The sequence below is a fragment of the Neopsephotus bourkii genome, unplaced genomic scaffold (assembly GCF_033783945.1).
Source record: "Neopsephotus bourkii isolate Nb327-2 ecotype Australia unplaced genomic scaffold, CSIRO-AGI_Nbou_v1 NB_1059, whole genome shotgun sequence".
In the NCBI taxonomy this organism is placed as follows: Eukaryota; Metazoa; Chordata; class Aves; order Psittaciformes; family Psittacidae; genus Neopsephotus; species Neopsephotus bourkii.
Window position 1 is genome coordinate 419,503 of NW_026901547.1, and position 6,582 is coordinate 426,084.

A 6,582-nucleotide genomic window follows, 5' to 3' on the forward strand; every position below is an offset into this window, starting at 1 on the left:
AAGGATACCTAACAGCTGCAAAAATGCAAAGATGTTTAACAAAGTCTGAATTTTTGTCCATCAACGGATATACACTGCACAAACCTAAGCTCAGTAACTACTGAGAAATCTTGGAAGTTAGTTGTAATTAACTAAGCAGGAAAAATTATTTACATGCAAAATATTTTTCAAATTAAAAATGGAAGAACTATTGTTTGTCCTTTGTAACTCAGTTTTTCTCCTCTTCATGTGGAAAAAAACAACTAACAAATCAGCTTGCAAAGAGGAGGATGCTTTTAGCAATGCTTAAAAAGTAACTGTTCAGATATCTGTAAGTGGAGACATTCAGAGGCTCAGGAGAGAATTAACGCACATTTGATGTAAAGGCATTAATTACACATATAGATAAGCACAGACAGGTTTCTCTCACATTTAAATATAAGTAATAAGATGGAATGTAAATTAGAAGACCACAGTGTTTATGTAAGGCTGACAGAGCATTCACGTGGTACTTGCTCCTGTGCTACTTTAGTTAAAGGGGTGTTTTGCCATTCAGGGACACAAACGAGCTCTCAGAAAAGTGGAAAAATGTTGATGCTGCTTAATTAAGACAACCAATCCGTCAGAGAGGATACTGGTAAGGACAAAAACATATATGAAAAATCATGTATGAAAAAATCACAAGCAGTTTTTCAAAGCAAATAAAATAAATGTGCTAAGTGTACCTTTCTGGTGGTTTTTTTTTGTTTGGTTGGTTGTTTTGTTTTTTTTGGGGGGGGGGGGGGGGCTTCCCCTTCCCAGTCTGTTATTTTGACTTGACTCTTGCAACATTTCCTTTGGAAAAACACACCATTTGCATGGCTGGTCTATTTTATGGGCTCTGTGTCCACTTTGCCCTTTCAGTTGCTGTTCTATTTCACATAGAACACACACTGCGGCAGCTACAGCCACCATGCAGTATTATATGAAAAGCACACTCCCACTTGCCTCCTGTGTGCTAAGATAATACCACTTCTGTGACTGAAACTTACCTCTATTTTCATCTACAGCACACTTTGGGTTTATAGATGGCAATTATCTAAAAACAGTCTTCCTCAGGAATGCCAGATACGTAACTTGGAGTTTGGGTTCCACTTACTGATCAATTTCATCCAGTCTCCAGGCTGGTTCTTGTATTTTCAGGTTTGCCTGTTAATGAAACCACCACACTGACAGAAAATTCCAAGTTAGTACCAACCCAGGGCTTTCTAAAATCTTGCTCTGGAAAAATCTGGCACAGGTGCACCAAGATTTGAATTTGCTTTGCCTAAAAAACCAGCCTATTTCTGAAATGTGCTGTTTTGTCATTATATTTTGCCAGATATGAGCTGATAGTTACTGGGAAGTAACAATTACAACTAGAAAATCTGCATCTAAGAAGCAGTAAGATTTTTATTGTCTGTGCCTGATTTTAAAACAATTGCTGTAGGAGATTTATGTGAAGTGCTAGGACATCACTCTAAACTCTGCTGGTGAAATGGATCCAACAGCCAAACTACAGTGGCTTTTCTAAAAAGCAAAATCCTGCAACATCCTAAAAAGGGGCATCGATGAATATGCATTTTCTCATACACATACAGATATGATAGAAAAGTATTTGTTTACAGGAAAATACAATAAGCAGAACAATTTGAGTATTCTGATGTACTACTCCATTGGTCTTCCCTATACAACTTCATATTTTCACAATCTTTAACGCTAGGTGAATGCATTACTGTTGCTCAAAATGGTTGTCTCTGAATAATTCACTTGCTGTTACACTATATAACCCAAGATGAACATTCATTCAGGTCAATAAAGTATGTTTCCATGATCACGTCACAAAACACCATATTAAATTTCAGGAAGAGGGCAAAATGGTCTAAACTAGAAATGTATCAAATTGAAAAATGCAGTAGAAAATACACGGGTTTTCTGAAAATTCATTGGTACTGTGGTAATAATTATAGTAAAAATCTGTATTTGCATCAGTGTCCTACACTCAAAACAAATAAACGGGTTTTTTTAAAAGTCAACAGAAAGACAATCACCCTTTGGTTAAACTAGTAAGCTCTGCACAGCATTTAAATGGTATGGCATAGAAACTGTATGCTTTCTAATTCTCGAGAAAACTAATGCAACAGTTTCTGAGCAAATCTGTCAGGATGTACAAATAGTAAAAGTAGTTAAAGTATTTCCATCAAAGTTCACAACTAGAATGACTGGGTTGAAGTATGCCCAGACTGCTGTCAGCAAGGAACAAGATTTGCCAGGGAGAAAAGATTTTGATCCTCAATGTTCTAACTACATAATGCTTCAGATTCAAAGACATGTTGTGGAGAGGCTGAGTATCAAAGTGTCACATCAATTTGTTTCTGAAAGGAAGATTTGCTGTGTGCACTGAGGGCTCATGAAAAGGGACTGAAATACCATGTCTACTTACACCCATTCAATACACAAAATGAGGGGAAGAACTAAAGACTTCTTTTCCAGATGCAGCCTGAAGTAAAGCAAACAAAAAACCTATGCCTCTATGCGATGGTGCTGTTCTAAAATTGAAAAGAGGAAGTGAACAATTATAGGCAACTACACAAAAGCTTTTTAGCCATTTTGGAAAGCAGAAAATATATGAAAAGAACAGTACCTCTTACTATTAAAATTATTACCTCAAGGTAATTGTTCACAAATATTTTTGCATCTGCTTAAGAGAAAAAAAAAAAAAGGCATACTGATCCAACAGTAATTTCTTAATTAATTTTAAAGTCACATATATATACTGACTCTTAAAGATGGGATACAAATTCTGTGCGGATGGAGACTATAGTCTTTTATGGGGGCTTTATTCATCTCCAGCTTAAACATTTATTTGAAAGGATAGCAAACTACACAAAATGAGCAGGGACAACAGGTTATGGAAGAATTTGGAATCTTAGAGAGTTTGTTTCTTAGGTGACAAAGATGTTCTTGAAAATCAACAGTAATCAGGAAATCATTAAACTAAAATAACATTTGAAAACCACTGATCTAAAATGAAGGGAAATATGCTAAAAATAGCTTATCATTAATGATCTACTCAGAGATTCAATGCAAACAAAATATTCAGTGCAAACAAAGGCTTCTAATTTGTACCATGAACATGGAAGAATTGACAGCACAGACCCAAAATTAAATACAGACAGTGGTGATGACTGCTCAATGATTACCTTATGATAATCAACCTAGAAGCACAGTCAGCTTTATCCAACAAAAATAAATGAGACAAAAGCAAAGAATTTAAGTTACAGGAAATAAAATTATTAGCATTCAAGTTCTTGCCCAGACTCTGCCCATATTTTCACCTTTTCAGCAATACATGAGGCCTCTGTCAGGTTTTAACAGCCATGCAGGTAGGAAGAATTAGCACTGAGTCTGTACCTGTGCCTTATATAGCTGAGGAGTACAAGAGGAAGAACTGGATAGTTCAAGCGTTCCAGATTCTTCATTACAGGAAGGTTTCTGTCTTTACCAATGCACCCTGCAACAGAAAGACTGACAATTTCCCTGCTGCCATTTATTTCTGACATAGGAGAACACTCTGGAAAAGTGGAAATAAACTGCACAGAGAGGAGAGGAGGAAAGTAGAAAAGGAGGAGAGGAGAAGTATTGTGCTGAAATAAGGAGTGAAAGTGAAGGGTACAACTGTGTTTGTATCCATGGTCCAACTAATGCTTTCTCTGCAAATGACTGAAATACTGCATCATTCACTTCACGTGGCTTTTCATTCTAATAAGCATTATGTTTAACAGCTTCCAAATGTGGTAAAACACCCAATTAATCCTCTGACACATCTGTGAAATAGCTCCTTACTTTACTGATGGAGAAAGTGCAACCTTGTTCAAATGACTTGCCCAAGGCCATGCAAATCAGTGAAAACCCAGCCTGAAAACTCAAGTTCTTAATCACTGTATGGAACATTTCACCACTGCTATCATTACAGTACATACAATTAGACCAGTCCCAACAGTGTTATGAGTGGTATGGCACATGTATCCTGCATAGAAAAGGGTCTCTGATATATGAATGTTGTTCAAAGGCCTCAATGCCACTGAAATTCACCTGCAACTACACTGGAAGAATTAGTTTTGGACCCCAAACTCTTAGATGTGTGAAGGACAGCTGTCACTATCAATAAAATAATGGCAATTATGGCTGCACGTACTCCACGCTAGTGGATGAAGTTTCCCTGTGAGTATGCAGGGGGTCTTAATCCAGCTGGTACACTGACTGTCAGCCTCTGATATGCTCACAGGAAGAGCAGAAAAGGTTACTACACCCTGGACTCTTGCCAACAACCATTATTCAATTGCCTGGGACCACTCAGTTTTATTTACATGAACAGCACAGGCTGTAAGTCTTCCATGGCCAGAATCCTGAGATAAGGATTTTATTTACCATAAATCAACAAATGAGCAGGTAGTTTTAATGGCAGCAGCAACCTACATGCAACAATGTACTTCTACCTGTCAGACTCAGTTTTGGCCTTTCTACAGATCAGTCTTTAAATTAGGTCAGACAAATTGTAATCTACTAGTACTCCGACAATTTAATTGTAGTCCAAGTGTAAGGGACATCACACCTAATGGCTTGCAGAGAAGAAATCATGTATAATCCCAGATTCACTATCCTGCAAACTGACTCTGTGGAACATACAAATAGGCTTTCTAGAGAATCTAGCCTGATGCCATGCATACTGCGGGGATGAAAGACTAACTACCCTAGCATCATTTGCACTGGGGATTTCAGAAAAAGGTGAGAAGTACCAAGAAAAATACATTTGCTCCTTCACCCAAATATATTCATGCAAATAAAGTCCCATGAAGGCCTGGGTAACTGGAGTCAATTTAAGGAGGAGAAAATGGAGGGTGATTTGTGTTACCTGCAGCGCAGAGCAACACAGGCAATTTGTCTGCAAAGTGAACAGAAATGTGTCAGGCACAGAGATACAAGAAGTTATCTGATCTCACTAGAAGCCCTCTTTCTGCGGAATCCTTAGCGAATTTAAAAGTGCATTCCCCAAAATAAACTTCCTGAAGGACTGCCGCAGCCACACTGCCCCATTCAAGAGGTAATAGCCTCAAGCTGCACTAGGGAAGGTTTAGATTAGGAAAAGCTTTTTCACAGTGAGGGTGGTCAGGCATTGGAACAGGCTGCCCAGGGCAGTGGTGGACTCATTGTCCCTAGAAGTGTTCACAAACTGTATAGATGAGGCCCTCAGTGACATGGTTTAATGGTGGCCTTGGCAGTGCTGGGGGAAAGGTTGATGATCTTAAAGGTCTTTTCCAAACCAGCTGATTCTGTGATTCTCTGAAATCCTTAGCATAGCTGTCCTTTTAGCCTTCATACACATTGTGCGCCCATACATGTGCTACTTCCTTGGAAGGCACTTCGAAAAGCCAACCTTGTTAAGGGAATCTTATGCATATTTACACTACATTTCTATATTTAGGCATATCACTACCAAAACAGCTACAAGGCTGCATTAAAATAATTTTGTTTAAACATCTGTGAGGGAAAGCAAACAGTGGCAAACAGAAACCCGCAGAAGCAGCAGGATAGAGCACTGTTTGACATTACATTTATAATAATGGAAAGTGGTAATGCAAAATCAGTTGTAAGAGATCACTGTTGAAACTGCAAAATCTTAAACAGACAAACAGCTGCGGATGAACACGTTAAAGTGCTGTGAAAAAAAGGGCTGGTGGAGCCAGCCTCTTCTTTCACTCACACTGGGTACAAACCCAGCATAATTCCACAGATCTTAGTGGTAACTGGAAGCAGAGTTTGCCTTTAGAAGGCAAGATATGAAAACTTAATTTCAGCAGATAAAAAGAGGTTGGCTGGGGAGCTGTGAAAGTGGGAGCAGTAGTTTGTTTTAGTGGCCTCAGGAAAAATTCATTTAATACTTTTGGGTAAAGCAAAGCTTTGAAAACCTGAATGTTTAGATGCCTTCTGAGAACATTCGAGACATGCAAGTGTCAACGTGCCGCTATTTCTCAGCTCTTTTAAGAGTGGGGGGTGGGAGGTGAATAAAATAAATAAATCCGAAGATACCTACATGTTCTATTGCCTGGTAACGTCACACGATGATGTTTTCTTGAACACAGAGGTAGCTATGGGTGAGGTGAATCTGATGTGCCAAGTAAACCCACTTAAGGTAGCACAATTATTAATGAAGATAGGGAGTGTGAAGAATGCGGGTTTAAGCAGCAATGGAGTCCCAACTCTTACAAGGAAAGAAGCATGGTGTAGATGCTAGGATACTTTTTTTAGTCTTACTGACAGAATACCATGTATTTGCAATAAAAAGCAAAAGGAGGGGTCCTCTTTAATCCCAGGCTGCTTTGGGTTGGAAGCTCACTCAGTTTCAAGCTCCGGCCACGGGCACGGACACCTTCCAATAAAAGAGGCTGGTCCAAACCCCGCCCACCCTGGCCTTGAGCACTGCCAGGGATGGGGCAGCCGCAACTTCTCTGGGCACCATGTGCCAGCGCCTCACCACCCTCACAGGGAAGAACTTCTGCCTAAGAGCTCATCTCAGTCTCCCCT